The following is a 23,956-nucleotide window of genomic DNA, read 5'->3' as shown; positions in this document are numbered from 1 at the left end:
GGCGGTTCCTTCAGACTATTATGGACTTGAGTTGATATGTTTTGACAGTTGTTGGCCATCGTATCAAGGGAAGGATTATGGTTTATGATAAGATTACGGGCGTAACAGTTGTTATTATTTATTATTACTCATTTTGTTTGTCATCTGACGTTGAAATATCTTTTTCTTTGATTGCATTTATTTTAAGAGTAACTAAAATATTTTGTTGGCCAGTCAAATTGACCGCCCGTGGTAAGCAAGTCAAAATACAATTTTTTTTAGAAAAAAAAAGTAAATTAAAAGTAAATACCGATAAAATATCGTATGCATGTTTTAAGAAAAGTCAGAAATTATGAAGCTATATGACAACGTTTAAATATGGTTAAATTTGTGTAGAAGTTTGAAAACGGTCAATTTGACCGGCACTGGTAGGTTTAGTGTCATATGTACATTTTTTCAACCGCGTGAAGCATTATGAAAACTATGCCACATACGTCACACGAATATACATATTTCATTATAATTTTAGAAATACACGGCAATGTGCTTTCTCGTTGGTAATATTGTATAATATTGTATAATAATTGTATAATATTGTATAATAATTTGTCAGATATATAGGGTGAGTCATGAAACACAAGGCTCCTGAATGTGTTCGTTACGTGTCATAACATTAAAATCTTTTAAAGAAGAAATTACGCTACTTAAAGAATCGCACAAAATATGAGAAGAACCTTCTTCTAAAGGTGATTTCTATAGGATTTCAAGGTCACCGACTTATTTCAATCTATCTATTCTTAATCTATTTATTTTTAACTTTGTTACATTATAACTGCTGTCAAGACAAATTCATTGGCCTAGTATATCGTGACCTTAAAATAATCTTCAATTTGGAAGTTTAGGTTTCGATTAGAAAGTACATCAATGTGACTTTTCTGCCAAATGACATCTTATCATGAGACATCAAACGTTATATATTTTCGAGTTGAGCCAATAATTAGTTTTTGTGATGTCAAGAATCTGAAAATCCATTAACGCATCAGGTGATACGCTTCGACGTACGGATTTTTATGTTTAGGAAATTGTTGGCATGGATTTTTCTGGCTGCTAACAATTCACAACGAACTTATACTTGAATTCTCAGCATGCACAATGGCGGATTCAATATATCAGACCTGTAAATATGAAACCGAAATTTGCCTATAGATGGCCCTAGCTGATAATGTAGTTATCACTAAACTGCGTCATTGATGCCAAAAGTCCTTGTTGACATCTCACAAACATTTTCGACTCAGAACAATACAAGTTTCATGCAACAGCATAGTTGGTAATAGCGTTGAACATGTCGAATTTTGTGCCTGGAAACTACGATTTGCGGACAGCATTGATTTTCTGTTACCATTTGATGAAAACTGCTGCAGAATCGCATCGAATGCTTGTCGAAGCTTACGATGAGCATGCTCTTGGTAAATCACAGTGCTTTGAGTGGTTTAAAAAATTCAGAAGTGGCAATTTTGACGTGAGTAACGAAGAACGTGAAAGACCACCGAAAAAGTTTCAAGACAGCGAATTGCAAGCATTGTTGGATGAGGATGACGCTCAAACGCAACAACAACTCGCTGATCAATTAAACGTGACGCGAGAAGCCGTCTTCATACGTTTGAAAGCCATGGGAAAGATCTAGAAGGTGGGAAACTGGGTTCCACATGAACTGAGTGAAAGACAGCAGGAAAACCGAAAAACCACTTGCGAAATGCTGCTCGCCAGATACAAAAGAAAGTCATTTCTCCACCGAATTGTGACTGGCGATGAAAAGTGGATATATTTTGAGAATCCTAAGCGTAAAAGATCACGGATAGCTCCAGGCGAACCACCGACATCGACTACAAGACCAAATCGCTATGGACGGAGGACAATGTTCTGTGTTTGGTGGGATCAGAAGGGTGAGATCTATTATGAGCTGTTAAAACCTGGCGAAACCGTTAATACTGAGCGCTACCGACAACAAATGATCGATTTGAATCAAGCTTTGCGTGAAAGACGACCAGAATATCAAAAAAGGCACCACAAAGTAATTTTTCTTCATGATAACGCACCATCACATACAGCAAAACCGGTCAAGGAAACGGTCGAAGCGTTCAGTTGGGAAATACTTTCGCACGTGGCTTACTCACCATACTTGGCTCCGTCCGATTACCATTTATTTGCATCGATGGGACACGCACTTTCTGACCAGCACTTCACTTCTTACGAAAATGTACGAAAATAGCTCGATGACTGGTTTGCCTCAAAAGTGCGACAGTTTTTTTGGCGTGGCATCCACCAATTGCCAGACAGGTGGGAAAAATGTATAGCTAGCGATGGGCAATACTTCGAATAAAATATTTTTAATCATTTTCATACAATAATCGTGTATTTTCTATACAAAAATTCCAGTTTCATATTTACGTACCTGGTATGTCAAAAAAATGTTCTAATTCCCATAGAATTTTGATGCAATATTCGTAACGTAAAAAGTTGAATTGTAGTATTTGTTTAAAAGTGTCATAAATATCTCTTAAATATTATGTCGTGTCGCCCACTATTTCCTCGTGTAATATTAAAGTGAGAACATTTAAGTAAATTTGTAGTAAATCACCAAGTTCGACAATTACAGTAGAAACATTTACATAATCTTTTCCTTGGTGTTGGTGCAATATCCCATATAGATCTTCCAACAAATTTACATTTTCCAGCTAATCATCATTTTTGACATTTTTTCAATTTTTTAAGAAGAAAAAGAAATAGACAAGACAGAAGCTCTGTAGATACTGATTTGACGATACTAATAAATAGAACAGTAAGAATGAACGCGAAATAAGAAGACAGAGGAAGAGCTACGGCCGGAATAAGAGACCGGATCTCAAAGTGTATCGGTTTACTATCGAATCATAAGCCAAATAACACGATAGACTATGGTCGATTTAGATAGATTTAAAAATTGAATAAGGAGATGCAAACGCATATATGCAAACACGAGTTGACCGGTCAATGATATTTGTCTATGGAAACATCAGTTTACTGATTTAGTAATCGATCCGGAATTTTTCAGATAATTGACACCATCGTATTGAACGATACGTTGTAAAAATTCTAAAAACGTGTATAAAGTTGTACAAAACGAGGAAACTGATTAATTGGGGTTCGGTAAACAGATTATAAGACCCTTTTACACTTTGACAATTACCAGTCATTTTGACTGATGTTGATACAAGTAGCCACGAGACAAAATTATTTTGCTTCTGAATACATAAAAAATAAAATTCATTATATTATTCCTTTGGTTATCGCTTCAAATTTCATTACATCGTTGCAGAAAAAAACGCAACATGAAGTAGGATTTTAATTTTTTAGAGTTTTTTAATTGTGATAATTATTCATAGTTTTAATAACGATCAAAATAATAATTTTGGTAATAATTATTTATTATGGTTCTAATAATAATTCCTTTTATTTAATAATTTTCATTTTATTATAGTGGAAATCATCAGCACATTTTCATATTTGTCGATAACGTTAAAACCGAACGAAAATCAATCGCAGAATATTACTGCATATGCGAAAGTGCTGCTCGAACTGTTGGCTGTTGCAATCACGTTATAACAGTTGCATGATTCCTTGGATATTGTCAATGTCGTGAGATTAATATACTCAATCCTGATGTATGTAATGTACCACCATCATTTCTAAAGATTAAAGTCATGAAAAATAAACATTGTAGATGTTTCCTAAATATATCTTCCAGCATATTGAATCAGTCGTTGCAAAGTTTATCAATCTAAGCTGAAATTTATTATTCTCAGTCGGCAAAACCTCTGGAGACAATTTTCTAAATCAGACTCACATAAAAGTACATCGGAAGTTTTTCGTTTCTTTGACTTCCCGTATCTCGAAAATTAATTGTCGGCTCAACTTAACAATTGGCGGTGACTAATTTCTTATCACAAGGCATCAGTCGGCACAAAATTCGCTTGCAAAATCGTGGGACCGAAAAGAATCCCCCCATTTCTTGAACTCATTTAACAAACTTAACTAATAGACTTTGTAAGCAATATTAAAAATAATTTATAGAGTTATGTTTTTCTTATACTTAAAGTTTCGTTCGAAGAATATAATTTTTTAATTTAATAATCGAAGAATGTGAAGGTACGAAAGAAAGAAAGTTGTTGGAGAATTTCAGGCGTTCTCATATTTGAGACACAGTTGGCCGCATTTCGATTTCACGTCTACTTTTAATACCTACTCGTGGCACATGAATCGCGACTATCGGCGATTAAAGTGGCTTTAAAACGCTGCTACCTTTACTACCCTTGCGTACCGATCCATATGTTACTTCGTATGAAATATTCTCATGGCAACGGTCCATTTCATTGAGGTCACCTGCCAGAATGATGGAGGTGTCTTGATAGAGGAAACGTGTTGCGGAAGTATGCTGTGAATACAAAAGCGCACAGTAGTATGTACCTTTTCGTGCGTCCCGTATCAGTCAGTGTACCCCAGCAGAACAAAGACACGTTTTGCCAGTCAAATACCATCGGCCGCTCGAACGTCTGAGAAATTTCTCGAAATGAAGCAAAGAAACCTTATGCATTAAACAGCATTATGCATGCGTTCTTCCGTTTTTGTCACATGTTCAGTATGCTATTCTCGGTTCCTCAGGCTTGAATAACTTTGGAACTACCAGTGATTTATTTGTTTCGTCGTTCGATTCACTTTCCTTCTAAATCCTATCTCATATTTGTCATGTTTACACGAATATTTTCTATGTAGTTTTTGCTTGTCTAGCTACTTGTTCCCTTATTTTCAATAAATTTGCGTTTCTTTGTTTCTAAGTAAATGTGATTGACTTTGTCGTAAATTATGCTGACACCTTTTTCTTGTACAGCCAAAATGAAATAGTAGACACAACAAAGATGGTCTACTGTTTTAACTATAGATATTTATAATTATTTGAAAGATCCATTGATGGAAATATCTTTGACATTCGAAAAGTCCTAATAACCAGACCGCCGTACAACTGGTTTCATGGATACTATGAATACAAATTCTGATATTTGTATCGGGCAAATATTAGAATGCGATAGTTTATTCTTTGTGACTTTGTTTGTTTGTTTGTTTGAGCAGTTTGTTTGAAGAGATTTAAACTCTCTAGAATAAATCCTCATGGAATTTGCGAACGGAAGAAATGAATATTTCCTCCAATACATTGATGTACCCGCTTAATTAATTCACAAATACAGACACGAATCTCATAAATGCCTAGTCATAGCTGAATATGTATAAAAACAATTACGCCTATACGCGTATACAGATGTGAACTTCACTTAATGTAATCAATAATGTTATCAATTTAATAGTAAGTTCAAACTGATTAATATATACCGTTATAAATTAATTGGATTAATATTTACAAACCGATTTCGGTAATTTTTTAACATTTTGTCAAGGTCATCATCCTGAAGGTTTTAATCGGTGGTTCTCGGTAATTGAAAAGTTATTAGCAAAAATTGCACTCAAAAGTAATTAGTGATGATACATGAAGCTTATCTTAGTCATAAGAGGAACTATCCATCACATCATTATTCTTCACAACCATAATCTACCCTTATTTTTATATTGCTTATCTACTGCCTACCCTCTAACTCTTAACTATATGTACAACACCTATTGCATAAATCTTTACCTACTTAGCTGGATACCCCTAGATAGATACTCCTTCTTCTCCAACTTTCTCAGCTAATCTAGAGTCCCATCTTTTCCTTCCTCGTTGACTATCTCGTCTATAGTAATCCCTCTTTCTAATTCTCTACACTCTCTTGTCACGCGCTCTATATTTCCGTATTTGTGCTCACAGAGCTCGCATTCCCTTCTTTTTCCAGTATCTTTTCACCTCTTCATCGATCCGCGTCTCCAAGAAAAGTTCACTCAAAAGTATATGGTTTTCCTGGCTTCATTTATATTTAACAGAGCGTAAATCGAATGCTCATATTTATTCCTTTCATCGATGTGGCTATTGATATTTTTTATGACTCAGACAGAACTGGCTTTCTATGACAGAAAACGCAACTCATGACGTTCTTATAGAATTATGTATGTGTTTATGTGTCGTGAAGTAAAAGCGTGAACGTGAGATGGTCTCCACCTCTCATACCACAAAGATTTAAGCTGATCTACGTGTAATTTTAATTTGTACAGAAACGAGGCGTGAAGTTAGAGGTTTTAATGATTAGGAGTGACGCACTAATACTGCGCCATTAAAATTATCAAAAACAATTCAGAGTGGTGATTTTGGCAACGTGTTCAAAGATTATCACAATCAGAGGTAGTTTGTTTCTTGATAATAAATTTTTAATAAACTTTTAACTTTTAACTTGATAACTTTTTAATTAACTTTTTAATAATTTTGTTTACCGCCAAAAGTATATCGCGATAAAGAAAGAATAAACAGATACGCCAATTGCCACCAGCTAATGTTAAGACAACAATCGTTATGGGACAACACACTATCACATGATAGTACTATAATGCATATACACATGTATAGACTTCTTGGTATTATTGGTATTATAAAATACCGGTAAAATTGGTGTTATATATTAGCGACGACGTATTTCTATTGGCGCTATTCAACTTTAAAATAATTTATTATATCAGGTTGTCCCAAAAGTTTCTTTCTTTTTATACGGAATTAGTAGGTGCACATGTTTTGTTTTATATTATTTTATTGAATTATGCATGATCTATTTTGTAGTAATAGAACAAAGTGGGTCATATACAATTCAATAAAATAATATAAAAGGAAAAATGCCGTGCATCTATCATTTCCTCATAAAACGAAAGAAAATTTTCAAACAATCTAATATTCGAACTACGTATGGCCATCGTATGACATCGGGTATCGAGAATGATTGTTTGGAATGAGAGGATTTAACGATGGAAGGGAGTCATTGCATTCAAACAATGGAAACATTGTTTCTAGAAAAGTTGGACACGAAGAGGTAAAGGCAAGGGTAGCTTCTGCTAAGAGGACTGTGAGGAGTAGTACACCATTTATCCCAGAATTTCGTAAAAGATCGCATGCCTGACTGATTCAGCCGAGCAGACTTTTATATCCATCTATAAAAATGCCAAACATATACAAATTTCTATTTTTTTGTGAACACCTGCAAAAATATATACTGGGTGCTCTCTTGTCTACTTTAATATCTTTGTTACTTTTGAAAGTCATTTTTTTTTTTCAAATTTTCAAGGTCATCGAAGATTGTCCAATAACAGTGGAATATATTTATCATTGCATCGTCGTTGCTGATTCAGCAAGACACTTTCGTATACGACATATGCATGGTAACCTTGCACGTTCGATCATGGAGCAATGGTAGTAATTCCTACTGACTTCTCCATGGATCAGCACCATTTCAATCTTTTCATCGTGATTGTACATGTCGAAATTAATGAAATAAATAACGCAGTAGAATCTTCGATCGCTTGAATTAACATCATGACTCGATTATGATTGTGTTTCGTTTCGATAGGGTAACACCCAGTGTGTCATCTAACGAAATTGACACTTGAGAACACAATTTATTGAAATCCGGAATGTAATGGAAGTGACATTGAACATTTCTTGTAAAATAATAAATATTTTGGGCAACAATCGTAAAATGTTCAATTTCTTATTTCCATCCAAATCATCAAGAAATTTCAGCTCAAGGTCATATCAAGCTCAACATGACTAGATTAAAATCCATTCTTCTATCAGCTACAATAGCGCGAAGATACAAATATGCCACCATTATTGAAAAATTGTCGATTGCGTTGAAAACTCGAAAAAATGACCTTGAAGGAAAGAAAACAAGAATCGCGATATTCGCCGTTCGAAACCAAAGAACTTCTTTCTCGTACATACTTTCTTCTTTGTATTTGCAAAAGTTACAAAGATATTATAATGGTCAAGGTAAATAAAACACCCTGTATATTTAAATTGATATTATACTGTAAAATAAAATATTCCTGAAATTGTAATGAATATTCAAAGAGCACGTGGTAAGAAACATTTACATCTATTTATACATTCGCCACTACACATGATATTCTGTACTTTATTTAGGTGGGGCGTCTCTCGTACTCGGAAAGTCATTAATTCTCTACACTCGAAAATCCTATAGAATAGGTTTTAATAGAATGGCATTATTGATTTATCCGAGTAGGTAGATTTCTGATGTTCCTTTTCAAAGTTCCTTTTTCATATTATTAGCAATCGCTATTAACGCTGCGCTGTTATGCTGCCGTGTTAAGTAGAAAGGGTGTACGTACAATTTCCGCTTCAATCAAGTCGTTACTGTCAGGCAACACAAAAATAGATTACCTTTATATATATTAAGTAAGAAAGCTGCACCTGTATTAAAACTAAATATATAACAATTGACATTGATTGTTAAATGGGTGACTTTACAATTTACTGTTAAGTGGGAATTTTTTGTGAATCTCACATTTTAATATAAGTAATGACTTCAATAAATGAGGCAATTCATAGGCAAATTATGAAGAACTATCAATTTAATTTATTTATAACTAAAAATTACCTTTTGCGCGTGGACTTCTCAGTCCCCTGTTACATCACAACTACAAAATTTACTTTACAACACACGATTAGCAATTTTTCCCTGCCTATACAGTTCGCCTACAGATGTAGAAAATTTAAGGGTTTATTCTTGAAGCCGAAATAAGACGAAAATCAAATTGTGTTTCCGGTTTTGTTTTTTAGTTACAGACAAAAATTAGCTGAAATATCCTTGTACGCGAGCAATCCTCCTTATACGAAGGAAAGTAGGCCAACTCAAGCAGCGAAGTGCATAGGGATCCTCAAATCGAACGCGGGCAGCAGCTTATCTCGTACAAGTCGTAGAGAAGAAGGCCATGATATTCAGAGACGTAAACGATCCCGCACGACGTTTTGCAAGAAAAATGGTAGATTGAACGTAAAACCCACTTACTCGTGGAAATCCATAAGAGCATATCGAAAACCGCCCTATGAAATTTCCGAGTAGAGAGGATTAATGTTTCCTCTAATCCTTTGCCTCCATAATTCATAAATGAAAAATCATATTGTCAATGTTCATAGAAAATTTACACACGCTCCGCGATTGTCCACAGAACATACAATAAATCACGGTAGGTATTCGATATGTCCTCCGTTTTCTCGTAAACAGAGTTTGATTCTGATTTGATTTCGCCGCATTATGCGAAAGTTTCCCATCGCAGTTTGTACAATTTCCGCTGCAGAGAAAAGACGATGTTGCACTTCTATTGCCATAAACATCGGTGACGCGTACACTAACTTCTTCTCGCGTCTCAAAAGTAAAGAGCGAGGGGATTTAAATTTGGAAATGGTGCAGGAGCAAGGCACAGGACCTCTTCGGCGACCTATTTCCAAAGCGGCTAGCCGAGTGTTCTTACACTGCGTTGGTAGAACGTAGTGTTGCACTATCCCGCATAAACCATATATTAAACTTTCTATATGCGTGTTTCAAAATTTCAAGTATGTTGATCCATTTATCCAGGATGACAAGATAAATGGGCCAATGATTCTGTTATTTAAAATTCCGGCACAGACATTTACCGAGAATTGAATTTGCGAATTTCCTTCTCTTAAAGCGTGTTAATTTTCACCTGCCCAAAAACGTCCAGATTTGTTAAACGACGCCTCGTCAATGAATATCTTTGCGGAAAAATTGGAATTGTGTTGAATTTTCCAAGACATCCATTTTTTGAAACTTCTTCTTTCTTGAAAATCTTGTATTCTTAACTCCTGAACTTTCTGAAAGCCACGCGGATGCAGATTTTCTTGCTTCGATACAGACCTGACGGTACTGTTACTGACACCTTCTTGCGCACCAGTAATCCTCGTACTTAGCCTGGGATTTTCTTGAATACAGTGCAGTATCCTATCTTTCAGATCTGGATCGCTTTTCTCAATTCGTCCGTCAGATTTCGCAGGTTTCAATGTACCTGTATTCCATAATCGTTGGTCTATTCTACAAAATACCCTTGCGCTGGGTATAATTCTATTAGGATATTTTACGCTGTATAAACGTTGCGCTTCTGCTGTGCTACCTTCTGCCGCGTCATAACAAGAGTGCATGTCCGAAAGTTCTCCAAATGTACATACATTTTGTAATAAATATGGCAATATAAATAGTAAACGACGTATGGTACTGCTACACTGCGCACAACGCGCACAACACACGCACTATGTGCACTGCACGCACGATACACCCAAGTGTCCTAATATCCTAAATCTACATTGAATCCACGTATAACTGTAAGTCAATATTTCCGGTACTCTGAATGTTTCTCGTTGACTGTCGGGATGATTCTGTTCTTCCAAAACTGTTCTAGACACGTGTCTCAAAATGACTAAGATATGGCAATGTAGCGATGGAGAGTTCATTCAGAAAGAAAAATTCACGATACTCCTGCCAATGCTTTCACCTTCTTAGTATAATTCGTAATTAACCAGAAACAATCGGAATATTTGAAAAGTTCCTTTGCAAAGCAAGATATGGTGTCGAGGAAGCGAAAAGGCTATGCACCAGATGTGTTTAAGGAAAGTCCATACCTATTTTGTACAATCTTCAAGCTTTACATAGCTAGACATTTATTCACATTTCAATTTATCACATAATTATTTCTCTCTCTGACGGTTTCGTTCGCTGCTACAGAGCAGCGAACAGAGCAGCGCGATTACAACGATGTTGTGTATATGTTATTTGCAATTGTCAGGATGTAATTATTTTTCCAGTTTTCAACGTCGAAATAATTATCTAATGTAGTAAGCTGTAAATTAGCGAGTAGTTCGAATAGGCACTGCCTGGCGATGCAAAACGATTATAAAAAGACATCAGCGAAAGAAAAGATATGGTGGGCACGCTGCTAGTAACAAATTAGGACGTGAACAAACAAAGGCTATTATTTAAGGCTTGGAGAATGTAGAAAAAAGATAGAGATATTTCCGAAACCCATCTGGTAAACAGTGCACTTTTTCAATGTCAATGTCTCGGTATCGTGCGCCGTTCGGCTTTAAGGCAGAAATACAAAGCAAAAGCATTGATAATGAAAATTTGAAATTTTTCTTCCTGAACAAAGCCTTCGACCACTAATTTCGTAAAGTTTCAACCGGTTAAAATCCTACTTTAAACGGTTTTAATTATCGATTTTAAGCGATTAAAGCTGTCTTGCAGGGATAGTATCATTTTGCTCTTTGACCTGCTCCATCCCTAAATTTAAATCCTCTTACCCTTTACTTTTGAGGGTACCTTTTACTTACCCTTTACTTACAAGAAGAAGTTAGTGTACGCGTCACCGATGTTTACGGCAGTAGAAGTGCAACATCCTCTTTTCTCTGCAACGGAAACAGCATAGAATGCGATGGGAAATTTTCGCATAATACGGCAAAATCAAATCAGAATCAAATTCTGTTTACGAGAAAACGGAGGACATATCGAACACCTACTGTAATTTATTGTATGTTCTGTGGACAATCGCGGTGCGTGTGTAAACTTTCTATGAACATTGACAATATGATTTTTCATTTATGAATTATGGAGGCAAAGGATTAGAGAAAACATTAATCCTCTCTACTCGGAAATTTCATAGGGCGGTTTTCGATATGCTCTTATGGATTTCCACGAGTAAGTAGGTTTAATGTTCAATCCACCATTTTTCTTGTAAAACGTCGCGCGGGATCGTTTACGTCTCTGAATATCATGACCTTCTTCTCTACGATTCGTAAGGTAAGCTGCTGCCCATGTTCGATTTGAAGATCCCTATGCACCCTGCTGCTTAGGTTGACCTACTTTTGTTCGTGTAACGAGGTTTGCTGGCGCACAGGGATATTTCGTCTAATTTTGAATTGTCAACAACTAAAAGTTAAATCCGAAAGCGCTTTTTTTATTCTTGATTTTCATCTTATTTTGGCCTCGGGAAGTAAATATTTTTACATTTGTATCCCGTATAATGAAAAAAATCTACATATATACATGTATATATATTAGGTCATTCCATACATTTCATATTTTAAAGAAAAACAAGAGAACTTTTATCGAGACGGAATAATGAAAAATGGGAAGAAGTTGTACAACGAGAGGGGGATTACATTTTTTCATGAAACTGAAAGGTATGTAAACAATTTTAACGTATATAACCGCTCGAAAAACGGCACGAACTTATGGGATGACTTAATACATATATCTAGAGTATTAAAGAAGAAATCACACGATGTAAGTCAAAAGGAATCAAGCGAAGTTAGCGTACTTTAATTGTAGATTTGATGATAATCACCTGTTGCATCCAATCAACTTTTCAGGTCTCTGATTCGTATCATATTTCAAGTTTATTACTTTTACTGGGTTTCGTTTAATGTAACGTAAATATAACATTGACATTCATTTTTCTTGCTAATAGCAGAATTCGATAATAAGTCGCTTGATAATTTTTAACATTTAACATTAAAATTCTCAGTCCCCGGGTCTCACTTACCTGTCAGACAATATGACAGGGGATTTTGAAAAGTATCCAAGGGCCTGATAAATGTGTGTGTCGATTGTATTTATGTTACATAGATACTTGAAAGAATGTCTTGTATTGTTTAGGTAAAGTTATAATTTAGTTCTGAGCAATAGGAATTGAAGTGTACAATCTATTTATTTTAGTTTGCAATAAAGAGTGCAAGATAGACCACTAGTTTGTTTATATAAAGAAAAGATATTCGTTCAAAGAATGCAATGATTTTTGTTTTTAAATTTAGTAGACAATTGTCAATATGATAGTTAGTGGACCACTAAAAGGCCATCTCGGAAACAATTGGAGGTAACAAAATATTTCGTTAATAAAAATTGAATAATATTTAGCACAGAAACGAATAAAAAAGAAAGTTTTAAATTGCTTGAAAAAATTACGTCGGTCATGTTTATTTGAAAAAATACTGCAACAATGAATACGATAAAAAAGATTGCACTTTTTATCACGAATAAACGATATGTATATAATATGGTTTCCTCATCGGTCAATGCAAATATTCTATTTAAATTCTGACATTTTATTCTTTTTTAATTATACTGCCTGACTTTAGTGTCGCAAGCAATCAACGGTACGAGTAGCTGATTTTGATAGGTGATTTGACCGTGCTACTGGCCATCGATGCATCGTTCGAGAATGTTGAGAAAACTAATTTATATATTCATATTTTTACTAATTTGACTACAAGCCATTATATGTATTTTCGTACACAGAAGCGTTTTTAATTTTATCGTTCATTTCATTTTTCCAAATTACAAACGTATTTGTATTAGGTCGCTTGGGAAATTCTTTCCGATTTACATTTCGATTCGATATAAATTTATCGAATTACATAGGTACCATTTTGTTCCACGACCATACTCCATCTTTCGCGCAACTTGAATATTCCATGCTTCCAGAATCTCTCAGGTATTTCGGCGAAAAACTTTCCAATATGACCTTTTTGTCGACCAAATTCCTTAAAAATCGGAAGGAACTTCCCGAGCGACCCAATATACATATAGACGTATATACATTCGCAATGTTGCAGTAACTCTGTATAAATTTCTGCAACAGTGGTACTCATTGACGAAATTTTCAAAACACAAAGACTTCTTGCACCATCCACAGTTAATTATTGCTACATCGCCACAGTCACTGCGTCTGGTTCTGTTTCAAAAGAATAACCACTTCTGTTCCACGAATGTTTAATGAAATTCCGAAACCTTAACACTGAGAATAAATTACGTACAAGAGATTATAATTTTATTGTATTATTCGTAGCATAGAAATTCCAATCTCCATGACGCACCGTTCTAAATGCCAAAGTATTTAACACTTTTATCGTAGACCACAGCTTCGTTTATCGCCTTTTTGCAATCACCACTCCAAGAATCCAGAAATGAAACTGGCATTGGAAAAGTAAATTTCTTTCAGCCATGTGTTAAGAAAGTAGACATTATATTTATACAAACACCTATTTAATTTATGGAAAATTTAGATGAACAAACAAATTAAAAATGCGTGTAATGTACAAAAATGCATAAAATGGCATGGCTTGTCGTCAAATTAGTAGAATTTATAAAATCCTCGATAATTAATTCTAATAAACACGCTGGAACGGTAGAGTCGGCGGCCACTGCCATTGTCGAATCACCTATCGACATCGTCTGTTGGTATCGTTGATCGTTAGCGACGCTAATATCAACCGGAGTAAAAAAAAGTAAAATAAAATGTCGAAATAAAAATAGAATATTTGCATTAATCGATGGGGAAACCATATTAAATATACATCGTTGTATTCGTAATAAAAAATGCAATTTATTTTGTCGTATTCACTGTTGCCATATTTTTCAAATAAACATGAACGACGTAATTTTTTCAAATAATTCTGCAAATTTTTTATAAACTTCAACATCTACTCCCAATATGCCAAAAGTCATGCAATTTTTGTCCACGAAATTTTTTCCTATCTCTAACCGTTTCCGAGATAGCCTTTTAGGCTACTTTAGCAGGTGGTTTCACTACCTAAATTTGAGTTGCCGCAGCTAAAGAGAGACACGCGTGTAAGTTTTTGGACCGTTCCTCGTGCCTGTAAAGTTTTATCAAAATCAGACCGTTCGCGACCATTCGTAGTTGTTTAAAAAATACCGACAAAATCACATGGCTATTTATTCGTCCGACCGCTCTTGTAGCAAAAGCAGCGTGCCCTCTGCCATACCTGAAGCTTGTTATAACTCACAAATTGAATAAAATGGTGTGTGCACTTCTGTAGAATCACTCAAATACTAAAGGTCATTTTTCTCAAAACCACCTTTTGAGCAGATGCGCCTACCCGAATTATCACAGCAATGTATATGCCATACTGTATTACCAAACAAAGCACTGTCGATTTGAAGGACTGCTGATAGATGTTGCCAGATTTTGAATAGTACATCATTTCTTTTAGTTTCAAAGTGTATAGGTATGGAGCACTAATGCAAGCGTGAAAGTTGGATGACTGAAAAACCAAGAACCATTTGTCACGACTTAGTAAGAGTTCTACAGAACACTCACGAAACTTCAATTTCCAAAAAGACACTTTTTCTTTCAGTTTTTTCCGGAGAAAAAAATCTAACCATGAAGATGATACATTTAGCGTCTGGATAGTAATCGACTATTCTAGAAATGATGGAGAAGCAGAAAGTTTGTGCTACTATGATGTGAGAAATAATCAGAAAAACAACATCTGTCACAAAATGCGGTAAGGAAAGGTAGATACTTCCCCAGCTAAAAATTATGATGATCTCTGAAACTTATTTTAGATAGAAATAGTCTTGGAAAAATGTATCTTCTACATCATTCTTCTTCTGGAAATATTCAGCTTATATGTTAAACATTTTTCAGCATGACTAAAAGCAAGGGAAATATTTATGTATTCGTTTTTTACTGAAATGCTCTATATAAATTTAATATTTTACAATATTAAATTTCTGCCACATTTTGCATAACGTGGAAGAAAACGTACGAAGTATACTTATTACCAGACTGTGGATTTCTATGCATTTGTGAGAAATGGGAAAATGTAAAAATGCACAGAATATGCATAAATATATCTGTGGCTTCGTTCAAGAGGCATCAATATTTTTTTTTTTTTTTTTTCAAAAATGAGTTAAACCCGGTATTGAATTTGTAAACAATTTTATATCCTATATCCAAAATGGAAACTTTTAATTCTATGTAGAGATTACTATAGTGGCAATTTGTACATATTAATGTCAAAATTTTTCATAAAATAAACTTTGTCTAAAAAATACCAAAGTCAACATAGAAAACATAAATAGTATAAGTTTTCATTCTCTCTCTTTGCACTCGAAAAGAAATTTGAAACAACAGAAATTTATGTATCAAAAATTGAACATGAATTCTTTAACATATCTTTGAGTGCTAACATCTGATACTTCTTACACCTAGCCACAGATATAAAATATCCAAAGTATAATATCTATTAGACTACTTAATAAATAAAACGATATTCCATTAAAACTGTTTTTTTAATTATGCCGATAAAGATATGAATTTGCATATATGTTCGCAGTCTACTTATTATCATTGTAATTCATGTCAACTTAGTAGCAGACAACATAAAACGATATCTTAGAAATTAGAAATCTTAATTAATAAAAGTTTGAAAAGAGCTGTTCATAATATATGAAAAAAGAGAACTAACAATGTATGAAAATTACGGCAAAAAGATCGCAGTATTCGATACAATTTAAAAATTCTTTATAGCATAAGTTCCTTCGTGGAATGAACGCGAAAAGAATCGACAGACGGGAGTAGGAAGCGGTTAAATGAAAAGAAAATTTTTTTATTAGTTTGCTTTACTGTATGTGTGTTTTTGCCACACGAAACATCTGTCAGTAGCAGTAGAAATAATGGAAGCCAGTTGTTTCAGAATTTCCTAATGAACTAGGGAAACCGATAGCTTTGAAAACAGAGAAAAAGCTTCTTACAAGCTTTCTGAAATTACCAAAAGCTATAAAAAAGAATAAGAAAGGAAAATGTTGTAATGTGATTTCTATCTTTAATTAACTGGATATTAACTTGATATTACATTAACTAAATATTATATACTAATTATTTAATTATTTCAATTTTACTTCTATAGCTAAAACAAGACTAAATAAAATTTACTGTTCCAATTATTATACGCATACATATACATAAAGTAAATTTATATAAAATTCAAATACTAATTTTAATTAAGAAATAGTGTCATGCGTGAAAGGCTATTTTTATGTAAGTTCCTCCATACACGCTGGAATAAATTATTTTAATTGTCACAAGTGCTTTTAGGTTTGGTCTGATAAAAATCTGCTCAAAACGTACATATAGAATTCTAAAAAATTGACCTTGAAGTTTAAGGTAAAGGTACATATATTTCGTAATATATCGTTTTAACAAATTTTCGACATGCCCAATTTCATCTCGGGAATTATACGTCACTTATTAAAATGAATATGCTGATATCCCTTAGCAAATCACTTGAACACTTTTAGCAGTGAACCGGTGTTTAAGAAAAGTCGTCGCGCTGAAACAAAACTATATCAGTACTTTAAAAATATATGTACGAATCATAGCATGATTGAAATTCGCAGTGTCACAAATATATTGTCTAATCATGGTGGGAGTTTAAAATCTAAAATATACATTGTGTATCCTAATCTTTTATTACCATTTATTATGTATACTGAATATACAACGTAGTAGAGAGAAATGCACATAGGAGCGTTTTCTAATTTGGCGAAAAATATACATATTGAAACACAATCTAGAGAAATTATCAATTTTTCTTATACTATAATAAGTTTACATCATTAGAAAGCTTGTGGTCAGGTTTAGCAATTGCTTATATCTTGATTTTAGTAGTTTTTGGTATTTCTTGTTTAATTACTGTTTAATCATTACTGCAAGGTCGGCTACACACGAGTGACGGAACCACACTGCGATCTCGTAACAGTGTGTGATTCGGCAAGTTTTTATTTTCAATTGTCCAATGCACACGAGCGTGCGATCCCGCTACGATGTAACTGACAAGAGATTGTCACAATGTTCGTGTGCGTCACTTACCGATTCGCAAAAAGCTGATACACGTCGATAAGGAAACATTGCTTGGCATACACAAATTGTGAATATACCCGATTCTTTCGATATCGAATTATTTATTGAAGAAATTCGTGAGCATCGCAAAATATGGAATACTATCGCGATATACTGTACTCCGACGTACCGCACGAACAAAATTACGAAGAGTGCAATAGCATTTTACGTGCACAATGAAAAATAATTTTACGTTTAATGGTTTATGGAAAACTACATTTATTCGATGGAACGCCAAATGCACATTCTACGGAACGACTGCTTCGAATTAACCGATAAGTGAAAATACGACCTTTATGTGCTACATTTACGCTACAACTTTACCAGAAAGTAGATAATCGCTTTTTGCCAAACTTTCTCTTTCCGTACGTTCCTCGGTATTGGGCAAAATTTTGTTTCCCTATTAAATAATAAATAACAAATAAAAATGATATTTTAGCTGTGAATAAGAATTAAAAATAAATGTCGTTTGAACGATACCAAACTTAATGTATTTCTTATCTCTTACTTGCAAATGAAATTTTATTTTCTATTTTGATTTAATTGGAAAACAAATGATAATATATAAATGAATATTTTTTTGTTTTATCTTATCTGTTTCATTTTGTACAATGAAAAGATCGTGAAATTAATATTGTTATTTTTCAATAGACAGATCGTTAAAATTACAATAGAAGTTGGTTATCCGAATACCGGTTACCCGAAGAATCGATTAATTATCGAAATCTGATATCGTATCTACACAACGAGAAACGTATCATCTGTACCAATGTTTATATTTTAAAACACGTATCCTGCTTACTTCAAATTCACACAATTAGTATATTGTTTGCGTTTTAGCAGTATTTACGTATTATTTACGAATGTACATCATGAATATGGCAAGGAAAAGAGTTATGTTGAAGTTGCAAAAGAAATGAAATATTATCGATCGTTTGAAAAGAGATGAAGGTGCGAGAAGTTTAGCGAAGGAACATAATACTGGATCATCCGCGATTTCCGAAATTCAAAATCGAGAATCACGATTTTTAGATTTTCGAAATAAAGACAATAATCGTTCCCGAAAGAGTTTTCAATTTGCAACTGATGTTAAACTAGATTTGACAATATGCATGTATAAATGGCTTTCACAGAAACGAATTAAACACAAAATTAGGTGTGGGATACCTGAACTGAAAATTGTTGAGGAAAAATTATCCGTTGATCATTCCGCAGCTAAGCAATTTGTTAAAGTGTTTGCTAATGGTGGAGAAAAGTTGTGATTTGGATCACATTTAAAATTGTGGTGAAACCGGTATTTTTTGGAAAACGTTACCGCACAGAACGCCTACATTAAAATTTGAACGTACAGTATCAGGACATAAAATTAGTAAACGTCGTATTACCGGTATGATGTGCAAATATGCAAATGCAAAAAGATCAAGATCAATGCTTTTAGTTTTACATAATGCACCGGCACATCCTTCCGTGACTGAACTTTTGGAAGTTGAGGGAGAAAATGTAGAAATTCTTTTCCTACCACTTAATGTAACATTTTTTATTCAGTCAATGACACGAGAGTCTTACAATTTTATACATAAATCAGTTTGAAAGATTGTGTCTACATGTTCGGCGAAGCACGGGAAAATATACCATCAACTACTCTCCGGCGAGCTTAGAATAAGTTATATAACGATATAAATGACAATGTAACCCCATATGGCATAAAATACATGGCAAAGTTGGCATGCAATATATTTGCATTGGTCCAATAGCAATCCAGTCCGACACTGGATTGTAACTCGAATAACGTATACAACGTTTTTATTCTAGTGTCGTCATTCCTGTAAGTAAACTGGTAAAATGACTGATCGGTGATCGAAAGATGACTTTTTCAATCCAATCTTTAGTATCGAGGATACAACATTGCAGCGTCATTGGGATCGTCTAGATGTCTAGACTACTCAGCATTCAGTGCTTGATTCAATGCCTGAAACGTACATGTATTGTTTTGCTAATTTTTCTCTTTTTGCGTGAATCCATTGCAACTATAGTTTACCACTGTCAACTACTTAATAAAACTTGAATAACGTCGATATCGTTCGATTGCCAGTCGAACCACTGAAATATAATTTCTTGATTCAGTAGCTGGACTGGTTAAACCCAGCTGCAGACACTAGAATAGGAGAAGGATGAGAAATTCTATTTGCCGGAACCGATCTGTGATGGTGAAGTAGGAAATGTCATTACACTTATTATTTGATTTTAAGTTTTCGATTAACTTTGAGGAAGAAATGTTTAATTATACCAGAAGTCAGCACCGAGAAAACAAATAATTAAAATCTGTTTTTCTGAACTTTCATCACTATTGTTTCTTATTATTTGTAAATTTTATAGAATTCAAACTACCCGCCAATCGACATTTTTACTTTTGTCTTGTTTCACCGGCGGTCATTTGCTGAATAGAATAGATCACGAGAGAAGAACGGTAATTTAGGACTTAGAAAATCGATTCTCGATTTTCCTGGTAAAATTGGTAAAATTTGTAGTAGTTTTGTTATTAACTGTTATTGTGTTTAATTTAATTATTTCTAAAATAAACTCAATTTACATATGAAGGACTTTTTTATTTATTTAGAATGGATTAAACAGAAAACGATGGTTATTTAATGTAAACTAAATACAGTAATGTGCTACAACTAATACAACTAAATAGTTAATTTACAACTCTCGTCACCACGCTTCCATCGCTCTCTTTCACGCGGACCACGCTCCTTGACAACGCTGACAACACTCTGACTTCTCAACTCCCACTATTGAGCCCAACAACGCCGCCAACACTAAAGAATTCTCTGGCAACACTAAAGCCCCTCAACTCACCAACAGCTACCTTTTATATCCTGGCTCCGGTATAGCTGGTACGCACATGTCCCATAGTCAAGTAGATCTTCTTAATTACCCAGGGTTTTCCTCTGATACTACACATATACATAATATGTACTGTAAATAAGAATAATCCCGAATAAGAAATTACGAGTCATCATGAAATTGTTTGACTTGGCAAGATCCTGTGCTGTCCCACTGCATTGCAAAGCTAAAGGCGCATTAGATATTGTATTAAGGTAGGGAGAAACGCAAAAGGAAATAGATTCATGTAAGAAGCACTGAAAGCGGATTCACAATAGTCCCGTTTACAGCGCGTTTTGTAAACTCGAAAAATGACGAACTCGCGTGGTATTACTTTGACATTCGCCCACTGTGACAATTGCGCAAAAAATGCCCGAGTACCCTCAGCGTCGGAGCCACGAAGAAGGTCAAAAGCCGCTATTCTGTTCACTAGCGAGGGAGACGACATAGCTTTCGACACACTCGAGTGATGACAGTAATGACAGTGATGACAGAACTCAGGCAATCGCAATCGCGAAACGTCGACACCGCTGCCGCACATAGCATGCGGATGAGAGCTTAATTTATGGCGCCCTTAAGTATCGTTGCTTTCTTTTTCCCATAGCTGAAGGTGAAGAAGGACAAGCATTTACTCCGAGCGTTAGGACTTTGCATTTCCTTACGTGGAGTTGAAATATTTACCATAGAAGATTTAATCTTTTCTTTAATTCAAGATTATTGCAAGATTACATTTATTATTTGCTTTTGCATATGATAAATATAATATATAAATATATACAATAATATACTAAAAAATTGTTCATGTTCAGTCTGCGCTCCTATCGTTTCAAACAGTCGACTTTCTACTATACTCGTTGTTCGAACAAACTTTCAGAAGGTCTATTTGATTTTGGCGTATTTTTCATAACAAACAAATATTATTAAAAATTGCTATTTGCTATTGCTAATTTACAATAATCTCTCGGACTGAAATGTTACACGTATGCGAAAATAAATTTGTTCATTTTGCTCAATTAAAAATAGTAAATAAAAAATAAAATTGCATTTTAAAATAACAATTTCATTATTTTAAATAATATTTTTAGACCTACCCAAATACCAAGCAATGTGTTTCTACTTTTTATTAGAACTTTCAAATAACGAATGACTGTATTCAAATAATTATTTAAATGAAAATGTATTCAATAATGCCCAACATTGGCACGACTAAGTCTATACTTTCTCCGATTCCTTTGCCTGAATTCGCTCGCATCTAATTATCGTCAACTTTGCACATTTGGTGACGAGACTCAGCGAACTCAATTATGAACAGGTGTTAGGTTTCTACTCTTTCCCTCTCGCTCCTTATTCATCCTCCTCCACGCGAAAACATAAAAAGGCAAGGATTTGCCAGCGCGTGCCACCCCTTATCTTACTGCCGCTCAGACAGTTTATTCAGACGCACCTGCACGTTTCCTTTCGTTATCAGCCAGTATTAATATCTGTTTTAGTTCAGTCAGTTTTATTCGCAATTTAACTCATTGTTAACACTTAGCCAACCGAATACCTTTCGACCTTTGCACGCGTCTCCTTCTTCTTTTTCTTTTTGTTCTTTTCTTTTTATTATCAGCTATTATTTACCTGGAATTGTTCCCAATTAATTACGCTACATTTTCTGCTTTTATAAAGTACAGTATATAATAAAATACATCAATTTAGTGTGAAAATTAATTAAAAAGTTACACTATCAATTATGACTAAAATGTAATCGAACGATACCACATTGTAAAAAAATATTAATACTAAAACTACCACACCAGTCAAATTGATTGGTTTTACAATTTTAGTTTAAAATTCCTGCTTCATGTTATATTTTTTTCCGCAATGATATAATGACTTTCGGAACGATAACTAAAAGAATAATATAATGAATTTTATTTTGTTTTTTATATATTCAAACCGAAAATAATTTTGTATCAAAGCTATTTATACAAATATCAGTCAAAGTGACTGGTATTTGTCAAAGTGTAAAAAGGTCCTGCAATCTGTTTATCGAACCCCAATTAATCAGTTTCCTCGTTTTGTACAACTTCCCACACGTTTTCAAAACTTTTACTGCGTATCATTCGATATGATGATATCAGTTATCAGGAAAATTCCGGATCGATCGCTATACCGCTAGATGCTAACACTAGAAATACCACATCAGTCAAAATGACTGGTTCTATAATTTTATAAACGTGTCAACCCTCGTTTAGGGATCATGGTCCCAGATAGATTAATAATACCAAAAATGTACTACGTAACATGGAATCCCATCTGTAAGAAAGTAATAAATCAATAAATATACAAATATTTTATTATTACGTATTCTTTAGAGATCAGTCATTTTAACTGGGTTTGACAGAAATAGCTTCGTGTTAACTATCGGTAGTTCTAGTGTTAAAATGCATTATGAATTTTTAGTTTCACGTTCAAATCGTGTTATTTATCTTTAGTCATCTTGAATGTTTTTAATTTTACCTATATTTCTTTATACTTTTAATATATACTTTTAATAGTATTAATGTAATAAATTTAATTAAAGTGTATTAATAGTATGTGAAATCGTTAAATAAAATCATTATCGCAAGATATAATTGACCACTTAAATAATTTTTAAACTTCTTTGTTTCTTAAGTAGTGAATATTATTCCTCGATACTTGGAAAAATGCGTGGTGAGAAACGTATAGCTCACTGTGTTAAAAGCCTTATTTGTTAATAAGTCAAGTGCGCCACTGGATCAACCGAAACGAACTCCTATCCGCGCATCCAGCTATGAGTCAACGTCCGCTTATCGCTAATACACAACAATGACATGTTTGGAGATTTCATTACAGGAAAAAGTTGATTTCTTCGAGTATCTAGATCATTATTCTTATTTATACATAGTATAAAATAAAGTAAGCATCTGTATATTCGAACTAGTCTGGAGAGTCGCTGAATGGACTTTTCTGCGATTTTCACCAATTTAAAGGTTGTTTCTCGAGTAAATTTTAGATGTGTGAGACGTTAGCCTATGACAAAAGAAAGCAGAAGTCGAAGGTATAAACTTTCTCTTCTTGACGTGAAGCATCTGAAGCTTCACGACTTGGACGTGTGATAATAATCGGTGTTGTTTCGCGGACTACAGAACGTTTACCGAACCAATAAAAATCCACAAAGTCGTCAGCTATATTATTCTAAAGATCACACAAGTGCCAGATTCTTTTATGTACATACATAGTTGAACACATAATTTTAATCTATTATTCCAAATAATATGACGCAGAGATACTATTTATGATAATAATACTACGATTTAATCATTTTGGGTTTTAGTATTACCACCCTTAA

General features: G+C 34.1%; 1 protein-coding gene across 5 annotated transcripts in view; it reads left to right on the top strand.

Annotated features, from left to right (window-relative positions):
- The window catches only part of LOC126926078 (lachesin-like), a 549,080-nt gene that overhangs the window by 374,159 nt on the left and 150,965 nt on the right, over positions 1 to 23,956 (top strand). The window lies entirely within an intron of this gene.

This window comes from Bombus affinis, chromosome 17 (assembly GCF_024516045.1).
Source record: "Bombus affinis isolate iyBomAffi1 chromosome 17, iyBomAffi1.2, whole genome shotgun sequence".
In the NCBI taxonomy this organism is placed as follows: domain Eukaryota; kingdom Metazoa; phylum Arthropoda; class Insecta; order Hymenoptera; family Apidae; genus Bombus; species Bombus affinis.
The sequence above is the reverse complement of the archived record's forward strand: the minus strand, read 5'-3'. Positions and strand labels throughout refer to the sequence as shown.